This window comes from Lipotes vexillifer, unplaced genomic scaffold, assembly GCF_000442215.2.
Source record: "Lipotes vexillifer unplaced genomic scaffold, Lipotes_vexillifer_v1.1 scaffold2081, whole genome shotgun sequence".
NCBI lineage: Eukaryota > Metazoa > Chordata > Mammalia > Artiodactyla > Lipotidae > Lipotes > Lipotes vexillifer.
Genome location: NW_006791691.1, coordinates 79065 through 102529, shown reverse-complemented (window position 1 = coordinate 102529; position 23465 = coordinate 79065). Strand labels below are relative to the sequence as shown.

The window sequence follows — 23465 nt, the reverse complement described above, 5'->3', positions numbered from 1 at the left end:
GTGAGAGGCAGGCTTCACATCTACTGTTGGGGTGGACTACAAATTGGCATAGCATTTCTAGGTGATAATTTGGCCATGAGTATCAAAAGTCTTAAAAATATGTCACAGTCATTCCTCTTGTAGTACCTTATTCTACAGAAGTAATCCCGATGGACACAGAGATGTATATACAACGTATTCACATGGTTTCTGACAGGGAAAAGCAAACTGTCTAAATCGAATTGCAAAGAATTGATTAAACTATGGGACATCAATATGACGCAATACTACATGATACATCATTAAGTGAAAAAAGCAGGAATATGAAATAGCAAGTACACTACAATTCTATTTTTGTAATCCCTAAGTGTACAAATATATTTATAGAAAAAAAGAAAGACTGAAAGTATATACAGCAAAATGAACAGTGATTATATCTGGGTATTAAAATTATAAGTAATTGTCCTCTTGTTACTCTGTATTTTCTATAAAGGATATATGCAACTCTTAGAGAAAGTTTAAAAGCAAAATAAAAGCTATCAGTGAAATGAGGCTTTAAAAAAAGAAATCCCATCACAATAGCATCATGCCAAAAACTAAGCATATATCACATTAAAAATTCAATATTTTCAATTTTAGAATTCACCTCTAAGCCATAAATCCTCACTAAGAGATTCTGCCAAAGCACTTTCACCCAGGTCACCAATGAGCATGTTGCAGTTCAGAGTGATGCGCCTCAAGCCAGCCATATAGTCAAGATCAGGTCTCCTGGAATGAAGATTCTCAGCCCAGATTTCTTCATGCCTTCTGGTAGTCTGATACTTCAAAGATTTAATGGGATGAAATTAAGATGCTTGAATAAGGAAACAGGGTGTGCCTACTGAGTATGGCTTCTTATGTCAGAGATTTACACATACACACGTATCAAGCATATATGCCAGGAGCATCAACCTGAGAAATTAAACAGTCACTTCTGGTTTATGAGTCCAGTGACCCAGATTCTAGTCGGTCAGTGATTAGATTCTAGCCACTGGATTTCCTGTTTCTGAACACTTATGTAAAGTTGGACAACTCAATTGCAGTCTATGAATTATCTTCCTCATCTTCTAAGTCAGGGAATTGATTCTAAATTCTATCTTTGCTGAGGCTCTATATTTCATCATTCTGTCCTCCAATGGCCTCCAAACACCTGACTGGGCAAACCATAAGAAAACATTTTAATATGCATCTTATTTATTAGCAAATTATATACACAAAGTTCCATACATATACATAAATTATATGTATATGTACATGATTATGTACATGATAAACTACACAGATTTTTGAAAATAATACACAGGTAAAAACGTTCTAATATTTTCTTTTCCTAACTCCTAAGGCATTATTTTATTTTACTTATTTTTAAAAAATATTTATTTGTTTGTTTGTTTGGCTGTGCCAGGTCTTTAGTTGCAACATGCCGGATCTTTTAGCTGTGGCATGTGAGCTCTTAGTTACGGCAGGCACGTGGGATCTAGTTCCTTGATCAGGGATCGAACCCAAGCCCCCTGCATCGGGAGCGCATAGTTTTAACTGCTGTACCACCAGGGAAGTCCCAAGCGTTATTTTTAAAACTATATTTACAAACTGGATCTCACATGCTACGTAGGGTATGCACACAAGCTTTAGAAGGCCTGGACTATGCAGAGCCAGTTTGATGTGCCTTGGAAAAATAATGGTTTGACATTTAAGCACAAGTACTGTCTTAAAGACATTCCATTCTTTATATTCATAAAGTAAATTTTGGTAACAGGGAACACTGACTGTAAATGAAAAAAGTCTTATTACATTCTAGAAAACATAAAAGACTCAAAGTGCCTTTGATACTCTAAAAGGAAAATCATTAGTGTCATTTTCCCATTAACAATAACTTATAAAAGCTCCAAGCAGAAAAAAACAATCACTTACACACTGCTTAGTATGTGCCAGGCACTATTTATGCAAATGAGTTCATTTAAACCTCATAATGAGGCATAGAGGTTAAGTGATTTGCCCATGGTCACTAGCTATGAAATGGGAGAAAGGGAATTTGAACCCAGGCCATTTGGCTTCGGCACCCAAGTTCTTGACTGTTTTCTACCTCAGGGGTAGAAAACTTGCCCTGTATAGGCTCAAAGAATTTTTCAATTTTTAAAATCTAAATTTAAACATTTCCAGATTTGTGGGCTATACAGTTTCTGTTGCGACTACTCTGCCCCACTGGCATAGGGTGAAAGTAGCCATAACTACCATGTAAACAATAGGTGCAACTATGTTCCCAAAAAACTTCCTTTACAAAACCAGGCGACGGGCTGGATCTGGCCCACCAGCCATAGTTTACCTATCCCTGATCTGCACCATCAAACTATTAAAAAGGCTTCATGTCAAGTTATTAAATAACTTTAGGCCTAAATACAGTCATTATAACCACTGTAAAGTTGTTAAGGCATTATTTTAAAAACTGTATTTACAAATTGCTGATGTACTGATTGTTATTAGTTTAAAAACTACAGCAGCTAATAAACACTTGATTCATTTAAGTCTTGAAGAGTATAATGGCGTAGTTTCTTCACATTACAATAAATGTTTTCAGTAACTAAAATACATAAAAGTATTATTAGGTATTATATATTAAATCTCTTATTTCTAAAATTAAGTGGACTATCTTTACTAAATGGTAGAATCCCAAACTGAAAACTGGTCATATTCTTTCAGCGAAATGAAAGCTGCATTCACATGTATCAAAAGACAAAAATTAGGGCTTCCCTCGTGGCGCAGTGGTTGAGAGTCCGCCTGCCGATGCAGGGGACACAGGTTCGTGCCCCAGTCCGGGAAGATCCCACACGCCGCGAAACGGCTGGGCCCATGAGCCATGGCCGCTGAACCTGTGCATCTGGAGCCTGTGCTTTGCAAAGGGAGAGGCCACAATAGTGAGAGGCCCGCATACCGCAAAAAAAAAAGACAAAAATTAACAGCCATCTGTATCAATATATTAATGTGCTTCAATCACATATGTTTTCATAAAAGTTTAAACATAAAATCACCTTTAAGTTCTAGGCCATGTGATCTGCTCCCTGCCATGTCAGATTACACCCTGTGAAGTTTACTTGTCTTAAGTGTGATAGAATACTTTATACCTTGACAAACAGGTAAGTGGCGAACAGATGCATTCTAAAACTTGTCAGTAACAAAGTGTTATTCCAGTTTACAGCAACAGTTTAATTCTATTTAGGTACTAAAACTGAATACACTGAATACTGCAAACTTTATTCCCAACCACTCAGCAAAGTATTACATACCTTTTCTGATACAGGGGAAAAAAGAAAATCATAAGATTCTTCCTATTTTCATTTCCAAAGATACATCCCAATCTTGATTATCAATCAGCGATTTAAACATCAACTATAAACCCAGTATTTTATTAGGTGCTATGCAGTATACTAAGCAATATAAGAGAGAGGACCTCAAACCCTCTGTTCCCTCAAATTGAAAGGCAGGCTTCCTGACCCCTCCAGACCACTACTGGACACAGGGAACACACACTAATGTTTCAGGACCCCAACCATCACCTGCTTTGTGATTGCTTCCATGACACCCCCCCCACTAACACCACTGAGTTTGCTGCTCCTAAGGGAAGTTACATGTATTTCTTATTTTAACACATACCACAGTGCATCATAATTATGACTGCAGATAGAAGTTCTAACAATTTAAAGACAATGATGACTTTTTTGCTCTTTACATTTTGCTGTTTCCCATCCCATAATATTTCTTGAAGAGAAACCATAAAATTATAGACAAACACAAAAAACAGAAAATACACAAAATGTGTGGTTTGTGGCTTAACACAAAGTTAAGTAAAATTAGTTCTGACAGTATCCAGCATGACAAAATTTCATGGTACAAATGAGAATGGACCAAGGTTTCAGCAGGTACAGGAGACAATCCAGGCATGAACAACGCTAAGGAAAGGTAGACAGGAAGTAACGTGGTGTGTAGGAAATCACGAAACCAGTCTGATGGGAAGAAACTTGAACAAGACTGAAACTCACTTTCTAAACCTCCATATCCAATTGGACAATTCGCAGGACACAGGTGCACCAAAGTGGCCAATTTATTCAATCCCTTTAATATGGAGGAAGAGTTTAAAATTCTACTGGTTTAGTTTGCCCCAAAAGCAACTATCAAATGTTGGCAGGACACAATGAAGGCTTACCTTTGTTAACATAGTTAAGTCTCTCTCTCTAACAACTAGCCCACTTAACTCCAGGTTCCTTAGTGCATCCCATGCACTTACACAGCATTTGAGAGCTTTACACAACTGGAAGGTCACATCTTTTTTTCTTATCGCAGGAACACGACTTCTGTAAACTTTATTTCTGCCAGAACCTAAAGCAAAATTATTGTAAAATAAGTGGTTTAAACCATATATTTTATCATCATTAAAAAGCATTAAAAAAAAAAAGCATCTGCTCTGTGCTAAGGATTAGAAATGACTCCTGCCCTTAAAGCCTTCATTAAGGAGGGACATGTGTAAACTCAAAATTTCAATCACATGAGATAAAGAAACATAACTTTATGCACAGAGGTTCCTTTGGAGGCTCAATGTCATATCGAAGCGATGGCTACATGATAACCCTGAAGCAGAATCTAGAAAGATGAGGCTATGCAGAGCTGGAGGAGGAGGTGCATTAACTGCAGAGGGAGCACTTGTGCAAACACACTCCAGGCTGACACCTGCTGAGCACAGTAAATACTACAGGTGGGGATGACTGAGAAGAGACAGAAATGAAAATAGAGATGTTGGCCCAAGCAAGACTGGGAGAGAGCATGGCTTGTATCCCACAGGTGATGAGGCCTGGGGCTACCACTGGCTAAGGGTGCCTCCGCTGATTAGAAAAAGGCGCCCCGCTGCTGAAGGACCGATTAGATAAAGGGAGTGATCCCAAAAAGCTCCCCTTCCTCAGGGCCAAAGAGCCCCATGAGCCTTGGCCGAGGAGAGTGCAGAGTACACGCCTCTGTGCAGAGCACATGCTGGGCGGCTAGTATGCACTACTTTTGTGTGGGCAAGCCATTAGCAGCATTATTTTAGGCATATCTTTTTATGTTAGAAGATCATTCGACCCAAGTAGGCAGAGGAACTTAGAGGAACTGAGCTTAGCGGCCGCGAAATCACCCAGAAACTTCTGCCATAGTCCAGGCAAAATGTAATATGGATGAAGAAGCAAATTTAGGAGGAGGCCAAAATCTACAAGCTGGACCCACTGGATTGAAGACATAAGAAAGTTCAGTGAAGGAACTCGGAAGAGAATGGGCTCTGCAATAAATTTTTCTTAAATTCAATGTAAAATATGAGGCAAAATTAAGTACAGTGGCCTTTAAGATCCCTTCCAGCTATAATTTCTTTCGATTTCTACATTATTACTCTGGTTAAGTAAAGTCCCTTCAGAGGTACAGAACAGTTCCTACACCTGAATGGGATGCAAAGAATAATCTGACTTCTCTTCACCAGGGGATAAGTTGAACTGTCCTTGCAAGAGAGATAACAGATGTTGTGAACCCCAGACCCTAGAAAATGCACCAGGCACACAATAAGTATTCAGCTTTTTGAAAACAAATAAACTATCATTTCCTCTCCTAGATCTTCACACCCTTCCTCTGCTGGCTACTTTCTCTCAGCTTATAAACACCCTCAAATATACCCACTTAAAAAGCTCTCAGACCTATGATTCTCTGTATCATCTTGTGGGTAACCTAAGTATCTCCTATGTCTTCAAACACCTGACCTCCCAAAAAACCCAGATCTGTACCTTAGGCCCAGACCCGTCTACCAGGCCCCTCTAAAGCACTGAAGATGAAGTAAGATCCTCTCCCCACCCCTAATCCCTTCTTACTGTGCTCTGTACCTCACAAAAAGATGCAGCTGTAAACTGTCACCCACGCTTGCTGCCCTCCCTCTTCTAACTGGTCACCAGGCCCCACCCAATCTGTCTCGGATCTCCAAAATCCAGTCCAACCTTTTATAACTTAAGTGGGACCCTTAGATTACAATTCATCCTGCACCCAATCAACTGCCTTCCCCATGGAGGTCCGAGAGAGCCTCTAAACCAGAAGTCCATCTCACTGTTCTTCTGTGTTTCCCACAGCCTTCAAGATAAACATTTTAACTTCTGGCAGGACAAACAAGGCCCCTTTCTGTTGGGCCCCATTAGGTTTCCAATATCAACTCTCATTTCTTTCCCAAACCCTGAGTTCCAGTCCTGTACCTTAGTTTTGCCATATTTTCTTATATTTCTCAAACTTTGACACACACTTCTCCCTCCTGCTACCCCAGGAGCTTCTACATATCCTTAGAAAGGATGGCACCTACTCCAAGAGCCTACCCTGAACTTTCCCTTCCAAGATTCTGTGCTCTGCAAAGGGGAAAGGTGTGGGGGGGGGGGAGGGATAAATTAGGAATTTGTGATTAACATATACACACGACTATATATAATACAGGTAATCAACAAGAACCTACTGCATAGCACAGGGAACTCTACTCCATATCCTGTAACAAACTGCAAGGGAAAAGAATCTGAAAAAGAATGGATATATGTAAAACGGAATCACTTTGCTGTATAAACTGAAACTAACACAACATTTTTTTTTTTATGCCGTACGCGGGCCTCTCACTGTTCTGGCCTCTCCCGTTGCGGAGCACAGGATCCGGACGCACAGGCCCAGCTGCCATGGCTCACGGGCCCAGGCGCTCCGCGACACATGGTATCTCCGCGGACAGGGGCACGAACCCGCGCCCCCCGTATCGGCAGGTGGACTCTCAGCCACTGCGCCACCAGGGAAGCCCATGAACCTAACACAATATTGTAAATCGATCCTCCAATATAAATAAAAATTAATTAAAAAAAAGATTCTGTGCTCTGTAGAACGAGAACTCACTTCTTCCAGAGCAGTGACTACTGTGCTTGTGTTTACCTGCCGCCCAGTAGAAGAGAAGATTAGGGCAGAAGCATCGTCTCCAGCAGCCCTTGGTTCTGACAACTCATTCAAATGCCAGGATACTTTACACACATAACCTGCTTAATTACTTCTAAGAACCCACAGAAAGAGTGGTTTTTAATGTCATTTTACTAGTGTGGGGATTGCAGTTCAAAAGTAACCTGCCGAGGCCACAGATAGCATAAGCCCTGGAATTCAAACCCTAAGCTGCCTTCACACCGGTGCTCTTTCCACTACATGATATGACTATTGAAAAAAGATATATTTTTCCTGAGCCCTGTTTTAACGGCAAGGAATTGAAGCGGGGATATATCCATTGCCTAATTGCTTTGCTGTGTACCAGGCAAGGTCATTCAACAGACCAGGTAACATCTGTGCAACAATTAACAATGCTCCAAACTGTGCTAAGTATTCTACACTGTAGAGCCTACAAGCATGAACACAGTGCACCTTTGTAACCACCACAGAGACTGGGTCCTGTTAAGCCCATGCTACAGATGAGAACACTTGAGACCTAGATGCCTTAAGGCACTCGGCCGGGGTCACTGAGCTGGCAGGAGTCCTAGGTCGCACGCCCCGCCTATTTCACGCACACCCGGGCACTGGGCCCCGGTTCTAGTGCCCACCCTCCACCTTGTACCATCTAAAAGTCCGCTCGCAGCGCCCACTCGACAGCACCTGGAAGCGGGAAGTACAAACCTGTCTCGCCAAGCCGTGGCTGGTAGAAGCTCTGGATACAGATCAGGGGCAGAGGGTGCTCGAGAGCAGCGCCCAGTCCACCTCGCGGAGGCGGTCGGCGTTAACTCCAGCAGGCCCCACCGCAGGGACGCGCGCACGGCGGGCAGAGGCACCGAGCCCCGCAGCGCGCACAGGCACTCAGAGCGCGAGAAGAAGTCGGCCGCGCTGTCCCGGCACAGCTTCACTGAGTGATCATGACCCGAGCGCGGCCTCGGGGACGCTGGCTGCGGACACGATGCCCACACCCGCCTGGGGGCCCCACCTCGCCTCCCGGCCCCTCGGGCGCCCACCGCCCAGCGGCTGCCGCCCCGCAGTGTGCGCAGGACCGGCATCGCAGCCGGAAGACATAGGGCCACGGGCCCCAGCTACATCGGCCCCTCCGTGCCGCGTTCCCGTGTCCCCGCGTCGCCGGCTGTTGGCGCCGGTCTCAAAGCTCTCCGCGCAGCGGCCCTGCGCTTTAGTCCTCTGGGCGGGTCCGTGGGAGCGGGGCTGGAGGACGTCTGCCCGCAGGACTTGCGTCTGCCCGCAGTCCTGCCTCCCAAGGGGATCCGGCCTGAGGAGCAGGGGCGAGAGCTTGGAGACTAGGGGAAGCGCGAAAGGTAGGAGGTGTGGAGAATTTGTGGTTTCCAAAAAGCGTTTGCTGACTCATCCAAACAAAAGTGAAACCTTGTTGTATCAATGCATTTTGCTTGCAACTGTGTTTATCCCATGGTCTAGGCTGAGCGACAGCCGAACTGTGCAATGGTTCCTAAATGTTCTGCAAAAAAGAGTGTCATATCACTTCCAGTCATACAACAAAAAGTAGCTTGGCCAAAACAAATTTTATGGCCATGTTCAACATCAATGAGGCAGAAATTGGGATGTGTAATCTTCTCCCAGGGAGGTACAGCAAATACACAGATCAATAGTATGATCTGTCAAATGCACTAAACAAAGACAGTCTCATTTGAATTTAGGTTAATTTAATGGTTATTTTTTGAAATAGCGAAATTTATGAAGTGTATATTATCAGAATTTTGAGAGTTTCTTTAAATTTGATCCATATATTTATTCAACAAACAATTATTGATGTTGCTGTATCCAGCGTTCTTTATCATTTCCTCTTGGCTCTGAAACTTATATTCTTCTACCCTTAACCTCAAAATCTCCTATGTGAAAGACTTATATATGTGTTTATTCCAACCCACCAAACAGTTAATTCATTCTGATACTATCTACCTGGAGATAGCATCAGATCTCACAAGTAAGGAGCTCAGTCCCGTAAAACTGCCCCTTCTGTTGCCAATTACAAATCCAGGAGTTACCTGTTATTCTGAGCCACTGGCTATAAACTAGAGGTTCCCATGACCTCCTTCTTGGGTTGGACTAATTTGCTAAAGCAGCTCACAGATCTCAGAGGAATATTTACTTACATTTACCGGTTTATTATAAAAAGTATTATAAAGGATAAAGATGAACATCGAGAGGAAGAGGTCAAGGTATGTGGGTAGGGGCTCAGAGTTTCCATGCGCTCTCTATTCCCCCCATCTCCATGTGTTCACCCACCCAGAAGTTCACCCAACCTCATTCTTTGTGGTTTTTATGGAGGTTTCATTCTGTAGGCATGATTGATTAAATCTTTGGCCATTGCCAATTACTTCAAATCCAGCCCCTCTCTCCTCCCCAGAGGACAAGGGGATGGGACTGAAAGTAACCCAGTAATCACATGGCTGGTTCCCCTGGCAACCAACCCCCTTCCTAATATGCTTTATAAAATTCACCTCATTTACACAAACTCGGGTGTAGTGAAAAGGGGTTTGTTATCAACACAAGACACCTTTATCACTCTTACCGTTTAGGAATTTCTAAGTGTTATAGGAGTGCTGTGCCTGGAATGGGGTCAAAGACCAAATATATATATTTTTATTATAAGTCACAATATCGCCAAAAGGAGGGACTAAGACAAAGAAGGTCTGCTTGCGGTACATACATAGAGGAAAGAAAAGGAATCCTATCCTTTGTCTTGGTTATTACAGAGAACGTATGATTAATTTGAACAATTTTAACACCAACATGGTAGCCTTCTCCATTTCTCTCATTCAGCTTCTTCCCAGAGTCTCTACCCAGTACCCCCATTAATAGCAGAGCCCTATTTCGACCATAAGGTGCTCATTAGCCATCTCTCCTTTTCCTTAATCTTACTTTAATACCCTTTCTCGTTCAGTAATTCCTGGCATTCTTTTCATTTCTTTCTAGGACCCCAAGCCCTTGTTGTCAGAGTCATCTTCTAGTATCTGCCCCAAGACCTCAGTTTATCCTTCTTCCCTCTCACAAGATTGCCAGAGAATTTCTTTTCTTTTCCTTTTCTTTTTTGTAAACATATAATTGCGGTATCTTCCTCCAATCATCCCAGTAACCTAAAATTTCAAGGCAGCTCCACCCTGTATTGTGTTCACTGAAGTGGCAATAACTTTTACTGATCCATCACAAAAGACCCCAAAGACAAAGCTCAGCTTGGAGAAATAGGATGAGCATTTGGCAGCTTGCTTTGACAAATGCTTGTAGTTCTGCCCTTGGCACCATTTGCTCTTAACTTCCCCACTGATATTCAGTACTTTTGCCTTTTACTAAATTATCTCCACTTACAATTGTTGTGACTGTTAATTCTCACAACGATGCTGATAATGGGTAACATGATAAAAAGTACACCTTATCTACCTCAGAGCGTTTTGGCCCAGCCAACTTCATCCCAGCTCAGCCTATCTCCCAGAACGCACGAAACCCAGCTGGAGCTAGGGTGCTCCCCAGAACTCACATCAGAGCCCCATCCAGACACATATCCCCCTGCTTCTAAATGCTGCACCTGTTGCATACCATCTTTTATTTTGACATTCAGGGTCTTTTGTCTTTCTAAATGAATTCCATTTTTGCTCTGTGTAGTGTAAGGCCTTCTGTTTTCAATAGGTTTCCTTTTGTCGATCATTGACTTCAAAATATTCTCTTCAGCTTACACTTTATTTCTTTTCATCTTCTTATTCATAAATCTCAAAAGCTGTTTTACATTAGTTATTTTTAAAGTATAATCCAGTTCACTTCCTTTGTCAATGTATTTGCAGTGTAGCCAGCACTGGCTCCACCATTCCTTATGATGAAGGCTTTTCTCCTAATGCAAATATATGCATGTAGATCTCTAAGACTCTATGGTGATTTCTTAGACTCTATATATCTGAAATCTATTTAACATATTTGGGGAAATTCGGAGTAGTGTGTGAGTTGGTTTAGCAGAAACAGGTAATGTGCTGAAATTAGGTTAGATTACAGTTATTTTTATCCTTCTCTCTCCTATTTGATTTATTGAATCAGCAAACATTTTTTGAAAATCTGCTACATTCATGCACCACGCTGGGCACAAGTTGTTGCATGCGGAGCAAAGCAGACATAGTCCTTCTCCTGATAGCATTTATAATCCGACGTCAGAGACTGATGATAACCAAATAAGCAAATAAAATATATTTGTCCCTTATAGGATAGGTTAGATTCTGTTGCAGGAAGAAGAAACACAAGAACAAAACAACAACATATTAGGGGTTAAAGCAACAAAGACTTATTAGTCGCCCTTTATGGGTCTGAAGTGGATTGGCTAGAGATCTGCTCTTCAACATTCTCTCTTTGGGGACTAAGGCTAGTACAGCAGCCATCATGATGAATGTTTCTTGTCTCTGCAGCAGAGGAAAAAGAAAATAGTGAATGGTATGCTGGTTCTAAAATGTTTCCCCTAAAACTGACTCACATCCCTTCTTCTCATATTTCACTGGTCAAGGAAAGTCATGAGGCCATTCCAAACTACAAGGTGAGGTGCTGCGGGGTTAGTAAAGGAAATGCAATCATCACAGGCCATAAGGAGAAGAAATGGAAAGCTTATGAAGATCTCTAACGAATACCACAAGAAGGGACTGTATCTCAAACTGTCTGTTGGAATGCTTTGACGATAAGTAACAGAAAACCAAACCAAAGCTGTCGAAATAATAAGGACATCCATTTTCCAACATAAGAAGTTTAATATCAGCGCAGACTCCAATGTGGATTGATTTAATGGCTCAACCTAGATTATTTTCAACGCTCTATTATCTTCTGCAAATTGGCTTTGCCCTCAAGCTGACTCCTCTCTTAGTCTCAATATATGTTCAGTTCTTCCCAGGTTACCCTTTGAGGCAAGAACATGTGAAAATGAAGGAAATAACATTCTCTCTTCCTATATCTCCTTCTAAGTGAGGAAATATGTGAAGCCCCAGATTTTCCTTCAAGTTCCATTGGGTCTTAACAGTTGTTCCTGATCTAATCCTTGTCAAATAGAATGAGATTGCTCTGATTGGCTTAGACCAATCATCTGATGATAAACGGATGCTGGGGAATATATCACCCTTTGAATTCCCAATGCCTGTCATAACTTTGGAACATACCAGGCCTTCATAAATGCTTGTTAAAATCATGTATAAATAAGTGACTAGATGACAATCAAACATATTTCATTTTGGACTGCTTTCTGTAATCCTCTTTATAATTTTTGTTTTTTGATGTTATGTTATTAGTGTATAATTAGGGGGGCTTCTGTATTAGTTTGCTATGGCTGTCATAACAAAGTACTACAAACTGGGCAGCTTGAACAACAAATATTGTCTGAAAGCAATGTACCAGCAGGCTTGGTTCCTTCTGAAGACTGTGAATGAATGATCTGTTCCAGGCCTCTCTCTCTGGTTGTCTTCATGTCAAATGGCATTCCCCCATGTGTGCCCATATCCAGATTTTCCCTTTTAATAAGGACACCAATCATATTGGATTAAGGACCTACCCCTACGACCTCACCTTAACTAATTACATCTGCAACTACCCTGTTTCTGTATAAGGTCATATTCTGGGGACTTCAATATATAAATTTTGGAGGGGACATAATTCAATCCATAAGTGCTATAACAAGCAGTCATAAGAAATTTTCATTTATTTCCTGGGTGTATATTTTTAGTATTTTATCTTATGATGTCTCTCAAGAAAAAACTTTTATTTTTTAATGCCAGTATAAACTTAGGTTTCCTCAGCAACTTATCTTGCTGACATTATGAACATTATAATTGATCCCATGTCTCTTTTGCTACAAAATCTTTTTTATATATTTCTGTACATAGCACTATCCTTGCTTCAACATTTTTATCTTTATTTTGATGTCCTTATCTATTTTTACCCTATTATCATTTAAAGAACTCAAATCATTTCAATATGAGTAGAGAGGAAAGGAAGGAAGGAAAGAAGGAAGGAAAGGAGGGAGGAAAAGAGGGAGGGAGGGAAAACAGGAAGGTAGCAGTAAAGAACACCAATGTTCAGAATTTAGAACCTCTAGAATTATATGTATAATAGCATTTTAGAAAACATCAGCATTAGTTTTCCAGGTTTAGCAATATTCTACATAACTCTACAGCTTTTCCATTTATTTGTAATAAAAATATTGGGTTAAAATATAAAATTTAAGCAAAATTTAGCAAAAATACAGTATTGATTCAGATTAATGGATGAAAATGAAATGAAAAGTTGACATTCTAATTGTGGTGTATTCACAAAAGAAGAGAGCTCTTTTCCTTTCAAGTCCCTATAGTATCTTGAAATAGGACAGCAAAGTTTAGAAGTAGAGATTGCTTGAAGACATGTTTTAATGAAAACACAGGAATAGGTTTCAGTTAAAATATCAAACTAATTTATAAGTGAAGGTTAAAGTGTTCGGAAAGTAGATTATTTTAAATTGCAATAAAAAGAACCACTAAAATTTACTGAACACTTTCTGCATGCCAGCAAATAAATACTAAGCACTTCATAGAAGCCTTAAAACAAGCCTATGATATATGTTTTACTATCATTATCATTTTACAGATAAAGATATAAGGCTCAACTTGTTAAGTTTCTTCCCAAAGTCACTGAGCTAGAAACCAGCAAAGTTAGGAATAGAACCAGGGTCTGTGTGACCCCAAAGCCCATGCTCTTAAAAATCATACTTCTCTCCCAAATGAAAGGTCACTCTATGGTTTTTACTATTCTCAGTCTCCTTTCTAAATTAGCATACATTTTGATTAAGTACATATTTTATAATATCTTTGGAAGCTCATAATTTAAGTAAACTAGAGATGATTAAGGAATATCAAACGGTGAAAATTCATATTTTCTTCATATTTTATTATTATAAGAAAAATAATATACAAAATATTAAGGAAAATCTTACATATTGAAATCATACAAAATCTTCAAATAAAATCTTTTTAAATTATGAAATACAAAATGACTTCACTTCATTAACATATTTTTATAGTAGCTGATTCACTTTGTTGTACAACAGAAACCAACACGGTATTGTGAAGCAATTACACTCCAATAAAGATTTTAAAAAATTCCCGTTTGACTCTGTAGAATGCAATAATGTAGTATATTTGTGACTTTTAAACTGTTAGTTATCCTACAGCTACTTGAAGATGAGGTCTCACTTTGCCAACACAGCTGGTGCCCTCTTCAGAAACACAGATATCTGTGTAAAGGCCACTGCCTCACACTGCCCCAAAACTTGTATTTTCTGCATCCTTACTCTTCCTGGCCACCCAGTGTTTATGGAAAACTGTGGAAAATCCCTCCTCCCTCACTCTAGGCCATAATTTGTCACTAAGGTTGGCACTGATGGAAAGATAGTTGTACTTCCTGTGTAACACAAAGCCCCTCCACAGTATGCCTCTGTAATCTGATGATGCCCCACTTTCCACATGCATAGACCTAACTCCGTGGAGCTGGAGTTGGAAACCAATCACTGAGGCAAGTATCGTTGGATCCTCAAAATATAAATTCCTCCCTCCTTGCCTTTGCACACACAAAACAATAAAACTCCTTACAGCAATCTGCTCATTATGTCTTCCTGCTTATTAAATATACATATTTTTGCTTGTCTGTCTTCCAATAGAAGCTCAAGCCTTTCCTAAAGTAAGAGTTGGAAAACTATGGCCTGTGAAGCCACATCTGGCCTACTACCTGTTTTGGGACAGCCTGTGTGTTAAGAATGGCTGTTACAGATGAATATTTGTAATCAATTAGATAATAGAAAATACTAATTTTGAGCCCTAAAATGAAATGTTATCCTCCAAAATAATTCCATTTTTTCACTGAGTTATATTACCAATAAATTTGTACTTAATTATTTGTATTATATTCTGAGTTTCACCATAAAAAATTTTGTATATATGTGCTTTCTTTCTTGGCATATAATATCAATAGAATTTATACTATCTTCCACTTGTCTAACTGGTCCACAAATTCTAACATATTTACTATCAGTCTCTTTAAAGAAAAAGATCTTCCAACTGCTACCATAATGGATGCCCAAAAAAATCTAAGATTGAAAATGCTAAAGAGTAAAAAATGTGTGAAAATTGGCAAACTTCAGTAAGGGATATAGTATCCTGGATCTGCGGGAAAAGACTGTGAGAGACTGTGACGAAGTTGCAAGGCCCAATACCCAGACACAGATCTGCAGCAGATGTGGTCAATTTATTCCTTTCCTGACCAGATGGAAGTTATAAAGTCAGAAGCGAGGCAACATTCTTTGTACCAGTACTTTACACTGTCAACACATAAACTCCAAAAAATGCCAGGCACCATGCTTTCTTCAGGGCAAAACACTTTCAGTGAATTTTTATTAGCTTAATTCTCACCCATATGCTTGGCTAACCCACCGTGTGATGTTTTCTGTGCTCCAGCCACCTGCACAGCAGCATATATTTGTGTCAGAGGCAACAGGACATTGTAGAAGCTTTGAAAGGTAAGAAATAGGAATTTAAGGATTTATTCTTCCAGGTAACAACTAAGTGGCATTTATTCTTCCAGGTAACAACTAAGTGGCATTATATTATATTATGTGACAATCTACCAAGTCTTCAGTTTCTTCTCTATGAAATGGAAATTATAATACACACTTATAATACATATAATACATAGATACTCCCAAGACTGATATTCAAAACTTTTAATGACCAATATAGTGCAGGCATTGATCAATCAGTTAGTATGCTGGTCACGAAGAGCAGGCAAGCCACACAAGCTAGACTTATTCATAAGTTTTGTGGGGACTAAATGACAAATTGCATGTCATATGCTCAGCACAGAGTATAAAACAGTAACTTCTTCATAATTTTTGCTATCATTACAGTGATACAATTCCTTCTCTTCCTAAAAAAATGATTTCCTACCTTATTTGTTAAAATGCAGTGTGTTTTTCATATAGTGATGTATTCATAGTGTCAGAGCTTCCATTTCTTTATTTTTGGGTAATTTCACACAATGAAGAAATGTACTCTCTTGAAATAAGTATCTGGAAAAGGATCCTTAAGGTTGGCAGGATTGAGAAACACTATTCTTTTGCCCACAACACTAAGAATAATACTAAGCAGTGAGATTCTTGCTAGAAGTAAATTAAGTTGAAGATTCATAGGTCTTAAAAAATAGTTAACTTGCAAGAAAAGGTTGCAGTAAATTTTACAAGCATTACCCAAGCTCTTACCACATAGAGAACACCCTCAGGCAGGAAGGCTTCCATTATTTTTTGAGTGTTTTCTTGACTGAAAACAAGATATAGAACATTAGCACTAGCAATTAGGAGAAAGACCAAACAAGATAGCCTAGTTCTACATCTTCATTAGGTCCACTATGATGATATAGAGCAGAACTGATAGAACAGAACAGATTTATTGGCTATGCATACAACATGCTGAGCAATCTTCTGTTTTACATATAGTCCTCACAACTTTATCAGATAGTACACTGGACACCTTTCAATTACCACATCATACTCTCTTGGTCTCTCCTGCCCAGTATTCCACCACAACTATAGCAACCATCTCTGCCAAGATTTCTACTAGCTTCATGTTGTACAACTGATAGCATCTAGCTTCAAGCCACCTATCCTAGTCACTTCAGGCTCTATAACAAAGTACAATAGGCTGGGTGGCTTATAAACAACTGAGATTTTATTTCTTACAGTTCTAGATGCTGATAAGTTCAATCAAGGTAATCTAGTGAGAATCTGCTTCCTGGTTCATAAGCAGCCATTTTCTAGCTGGATCCTCACATGGCGAAAAGAGCTAGGGAACATTCTATTTTCTCTTTTCTAAGGGCACTAATTCCATTCATGAGGGTTCCACTCTCAAGACATAATCATCTCCCAAAGTCCCTACCTCCTAATACCATCACATTGAGGGATTAGATTTCAACATATAAATTTGAGAGGAACATAAGCATTCAGTCCATTGCACCACCCATTCCATTTGTTTTTCTTTTCTTTTTTTTTTTTTTTCTTGCGTTATGCGGGCCTCTCACTGTTGTGGCCTCTCCCATTTGCGGAGCACAGGCTCCGGACGCGCAGGCTCAGCGGCCATGGCTCACGGGCCCAGCCGCTCCGCGGCATGTGGGATCCTCCCGAAACGGGGCACGAACCCGCGTCTCCTGCATCGGCAGGCGGACTCTCAAGCACTGCGCCACCAGGAAAGCCCCATTTGTTTTTTATCTCCAATCCCAAGACTTCTCTTTTGATGCCCCAGAGTAGGTCACAAAGGTAACTAACTCAAAGCCTGCATATACAATCCAGAAATAAAAAGGAGTTGACCTCTAAGCAAGTCTTTATTCAATGACAATTGGGAGCTGATGGATTAATTTTTTTCCCCAAATGGACAGATGAAAGGTTTTTCATATGGTTTCTTTGACAATACTGTAGAATTAAGTAACCAGTAGCTTGTAGCACTGGTCAACTCAGTAATATATCTTTGTATTGGCTCTCCTCTGTTTCACTACTCTTGCCTTATTCCTCCTCCCTGGGCTATACTCTCCAAAAATATACTCACACATCTCACTAATAAAACTGTCTCAGACTCATATTTCTGGGGAACTTGTTAATAATCCAATTAGCACCAAGAGTGGCTTAGATAATAGATTCTCAAGGCGGAATTTTTGAATCCTGATCACTCACCAGTCAGATGGCAATACAGTCCCTATTTCCTACTGGTAGTTGGGGTGAGGAGTACCATTAGAATGCAGTAGAATTAGAATTACTAAGAATTTTACCTGTTGTTTTGGGTAAAGTACCAGTAGAAGATACAACATCAGATTATACAGTAGCTGTGAAAGATAAATGGTATATGGAGCCAATGATATTTATAATAATTATAGAACAGATATTGGTTTTATTTGTTGGAAGTCTTGAATAAAAAGCCAATAAGAACATGATAGACAATTTCAACTCAGGGCCAGCTATGAAAGCTATAGGTCCTCTACAAAGGAAAAAGACTCTACTCTCTTGCAACTGCAGGGCAGATTGTGCTGAAAATCAGGCCCCTGATCTAACTGTAAGGGTGGCAGACATTTAATAGAGATTAAATGCAAACTTTAACAGACTTCCGGGCTTCCCTGGTGGCGCAGTGGTTGAGAGCCTACCTGCCGATGCCGGGGACATCGTGCCCCGGTCCGGGAAGATCCCACATGCCGCGGAGCGGCTGGGCCCGTGAGCCATGGCCGCTGAGCCTGCGCATCCGGAGCCTGTGCTCTGCGACGGAAGAGGCCACAGCAGTGAGAGGCCCGCGGACCGCAAAAAAAGAAAAAAAAAAAAGAAAAAAAAAAAAACGTTAACAGATTTCTTATGTCGAAGTTGGTACCTGGTAGGAAAAAAAAAGGTGTATTGTGTGACCTGGAAGGGGGACATTTAATGAATAAGCCTGAGACTTTTTGTGTGTAAAATCAGGTTTATTGAAGGATAACGTAAATACAATAAATTTGCCTCTTTTAAGCATACCGTGCAGTAAATTTTGACAAATTCACACACTCATGCAACCCCAAACATACTCAAGATAAAAACTCATCCTTAAAATGTTTCCTCATGTTCCTTTGCAGTCAACCCCCTCCCGAAATCCCCAGCCTCTGGCAACTACTGATCTGTTTTCTATCCCTAGAGCCTCATCTTTTCTAGAATGCCACATGAGTGGAATTACATAGTATGAGGGTTTTTATATAGTATGAGTGTTTTTATGTCTATGTTCTTTCACTTAATACTTTTAAGATTCATCCTTTTTGTTAGTTTGTTTCTTTTAATTGCTAAATAGCATTCCATTGTGTGGACCACAGTTTGTTTATACAGTCATCTAAACCTGAGAATCCTGAACCCCCAGATTTCCCTGGAACTTCCAGGTCAGCGAGAACATTCTCCTCCCTCTTGCCAGAGAATAGGTTTCCCTTAGCTGGAGACCCTGTACTTTTAAAGGCCACACAGACCAAACAGGGAATTATAGCCCCTGCTTTAGGAAGAAACAGCACACATACCAAGGGAATAATAGTATCTGTCATGTCGCCCCAAAATGTTCATGCCCTCATCCCTGACGCCTATGAATATTACATGCCAAAAGAGACTTGGCAAATGTGATTAAGATTAAAACCTTAAAATGTGGAAATTTTTCTGGATTGGTCTGATTTAATCATATGAGGAAGAGAAAGGCAGAAGAGAAGGTCAGAGCACTGTGACCAGAGGAGGACTCGACTCACTTTTGCTGGTTGTGAAAAGGGAGAAACAGGGCCACCAGCCAAGGTATGTGGCAGCCTTTAGAAGCTGGGAACAGTCCTCATCTTACAGTCAGTAAGAAAATGGGGACCTCAGTTGTTGAATTCCACCAACAACCCAAATGAGCAGAAAACATATTCTCCCCTACAGCTTCTAGAAAGGAACTTAACCTGCTGACAACTTGATTTCAGTTCAATGAGACCCACAATGACTTTTGACTTACAAAACTGAAAAATTTTTGGTATTTTAATTCACTAAATTTGTGGTTATTTGTTACAACAGCAATAAAAAACTAATATCCTGTAGGCTAGCAGGCATGGTATATTAGTAGGAATTGTGGGAATAGGGTGTAAAATTGTGTCTTAGGGGTGTTAGAATAGAAAGAAAATTGGGGAGAAAATAGGCTTCTTTGGGGCATATATTCAAATTGGAGCATTCACACTTGACTTGGCATCCCTTTTCTGGCAGAGATATCCTAAAACACTTCCGGGATCACTTCTTGAAATCTGACATACTGATAGCCAAGTAGATGGCAGGACCTCCTTGGCATAGTCTTGAAAAAGAGTTAGAAAGCTAAAAAGTAAGAATATCAGAAAGGATTTATTTTGTGAAACCAGAAGGGCTCAGAGGGTATTACTTACACCATAACAATAAGAAACTCACCAGTAAGGGGTACATATTTGACAAGATTGATACTGGTTGTCCTCTGTGGGGCAGCGTAAATGGTGAGAGATTTTGACACTGGGAATAAATGGATCCTGAAACAGCAGGGTCCAGTTGGCACACTTAAACTTCGGTAAAGGATAACTGGATATAGTTTAACAATGCACAGTACACCAGATTGGTTTGCAGGACCTGTAGAAATCCGGCAATAGCTAATGTCTCTTGCTTAAGGGCAAGATAAAAGGAAAACTGACTACTATGTTACTCAATTTTTACAATTCAGAAAAATATCAAGTTCAAACAAAGGTCTATGTCAGCAACCATAATGAAAAATAACAATTCTTTCAGATTTTTTGGACATAGAACTTTTCAGGTTTGACACAGGATTTAGAACTTTTCAAGTTTGACACAGGATTTTAACACAATGAAAAAATTATGATTCTTCATCCAGTTTCCAGATTCAAGTTCTAATGGGTCTACGCAACTATCCTGTGGTTATTCCCCTGGTCAAGTGTATAGTTAGGTTTAGATATATTCAATAGGTAGAAGAACCTTCAATTCTCTGCTCTATAAATTAAAGTCGTTATCATAAGAAGGACCAAGTGGAAGCTTCTGAAAAAAAAACAAAAGCAAAAACAACTCTTTCATCCCTAATCCTGATCGACAATCAGAAAGAATACTTCATCCTGAGAGGAACTGCCCTTAATGCTACCATCAAAGACTTACCCAGGGAATTATACAGGACGAAGGGGTGATAGTCTCCATTGTCTCTCCATTCAATTCACCTGTTGCTCTCTGCAAAAGCCATATGGGTCATCATAGATGAGGCCAAGTATACAATCCTAATCAGGTGGTAGTCCCAGGCTCAGCTACAGTGCTAGATGTGGTATTTGCTATGCACCTAATTGTCTGGTGAATGCATTCTTCTTGAAACCCATGAATTAGGAGGATAAAAGCATTTTGCGTTTACATATAGAGAAAAACTAATATTCACTGTTTGCTATGGACTATGCTAACTCTGTTGTGCTCTACCCCGGAACAGTTCACAGTAACCTTAACTGTCTTCACAGTTCGCAGAATACACACTAGTGTACTAAGTCCTGGCTAAAATATAGCTCAGACCATAGGTGAGGCCGGCAGCATGGATCCTCACTCTGTGCAAATCCTCGGGTTAGGCAGCTTCTTCTGGGAAATGGCAGCAGATAGGAGTTTGGGGAAGACCCAGCTATGATTCTCTAAAAGGTTGCCCTCCTCCTGGACTTTGAAATGCTTTACATGATCGGTTTGGGCCTGGGAGATGCAAAGGACATCACAGTCAAGCAGATAATATTTTAAAGGATGCTGGTGTCAGTGACATTGCATTCCTTGTATTTGGTGATCCATTTGGCCATGTGGCTGACAGGGTCTTGGTGCTCTGGCCGTGTGTCAGGCCTGTGCCTCAAAGGTGGGAGAGCCGAGCTCAGGACATTGGACCACCAGAGACCTCCCAGCCCCATGTAATATCACACGGCAATAGCTCTCCCAGAGATGTCCATCTCAATGCTAAGGTGCAGCTCCACTTAATGACCAGCAAGCTACAGTGCTGGACACCCCGTGCCAAACAACTAGCAAGACAGGAATACAACCCCACCCATTAGCAGAGAGTCTGCCTAAAAATCATAATAAGTTCACAGACACCCCAAAACACACCATCAGACGTGGGCCTTCCCACCAGAAAGAAAATTTCCAGCCTCATCCACCAGAACACAAGCACCAGTCCCCTCCACCAGGAAGCCGCTGACCTTGTGCGTCCGGAGCCTGTGCTCCGCAACAGGATAGGCCACAACAGTGAGAGGCCCGTGTACCGCAAAAAAAAAAAAGATGGACCACTTACTATTAAGCTTAGACCCATTAACTGGGCTGCCTAGAAGGCTACTAGTTTCAACTGTGATCTGAACCACCAAAGAGTCTTCTTTTAAAAAATCTTCGCCGTAAATGTACTTATGCTTCTTCTTCTATCTTCAGTATATCCGTCCTTTGTCTCTGTCTCATTCTTTCTTTCTCTATTTCTCCCACACAGGCCAAATTTTTATTGTTTTACTTTATTTCTCAAAGAATAATTGTGTTTTCAAATTTTTAATTTATGCTGTTATATTTAATAATTCTTTCCATATATTTCATTTGCTTTTACTTATCATTTTATTTGCTTCTAAGATTAAAGCTTACCTCATTTAATTTGTCTTCATTAATACTAATTTTCCTGAAAATCACTTTGATTCGTCCTGTTTCATTGTTATTCATTTCTTAATAGTCTATGCTTTCAGTTTTAATTTCCTCTTAAACCTAAAAGTTTAGAAGAGATCGGTATGTTTTTGTTGTTAATCTCTATGTAATTGAATTTTATTTATTGACTTATTTGTTTGCTATTTTTGTTGCTAATGCAGCTTCGTACTTTTAAAATATCCTTTAATATTCTTTGTAGCAGAATGTATAACTTTAAAACTATTCCATTGGTATTTAAAAACCAAGTATATTCTCTCCTTATTGAGTAGAATAAAATTAAATCAACTTTCTAGCATGATTCATCCATCTTTATGTCTTTACATTTTTATAAATATGTAATTTATTGGTTTCTGGGATAGGGGTGGTATGAATTCTTTTCTATTGCTTACATTTCTAATAGTACTCATAATGCATTATAATTTTTATCTATAAAAATCATTACTTTTTTTCTATGTGATATTTTTCACCTTTAATTCTCTTTTGTCACATATGTCTCCATTCTTTTTGTTAACATTTTCACAAAGTATCAATCACTTTTTTACTTTTTATTGTTTTATTTTTCTTTTGCATATATGTCTCATAAGGAGAATATAACTGAATTTGATGGATTTGTTTACCTAACAAAAAAATCTTGAATTCATCAGTTTTATCTTCTCTTTTGTCTTGCATGCTACTCAACTTACCTATTGTTTGTTTGTTTGTTTAACATCTTTATTGAGGTATAATTGCCTTACAATGGTGTGTTATTTTCTGCTTTAAAACAAAGTGAATCAGTTATACATATACATATGTTCTCATATCTCTTCCCTCTTGCATCTCCCTCCCTCCCACCCTCCTTATCCCACCCCTACAGGCGGTCACGAAGCACCGAGTTGATCTCCCTGTGCTATGAGGCTGCTTCCCATTAGCTATCTACCTTACGTTTTGTAGTGTATATATGTCCATGCCTCTCGCTTTGTCACAGCTCACCCTTCCTCCTCCCCATATCCTCAAGTCCGTTCTCTAGTAAGTCTGTGTCTTTATTCTTCTCTTACCCCCTAAGTTCTTCATGACATTTTTTTCCTTAAATTCCATATATATTCCATATATATTCCATATATATATATGGAATATAAATTCCATATATATATATATGCATACGGTATTTGTCTTTCTCTTTCTGACTTACTTCACTCTGTATGAAAGACTGTAGGTCTATTCACCTCATTAC

At 39.8% G+C, this 23465-nt stretch overlaps 1 pseudogene; it reads right to left on the bottom strand.

Moving 5' to 3' along the window:
• Positions 1-625: 625 nt before the first annotated feature.
• On the bottom strand, positions 626-8066 carry LOC103089814 (centrosomal protein of 78 kDa-like; annotated as a pseudogene).
• Positions 8067-23465: the final 15399 nt, after the last annotated feature.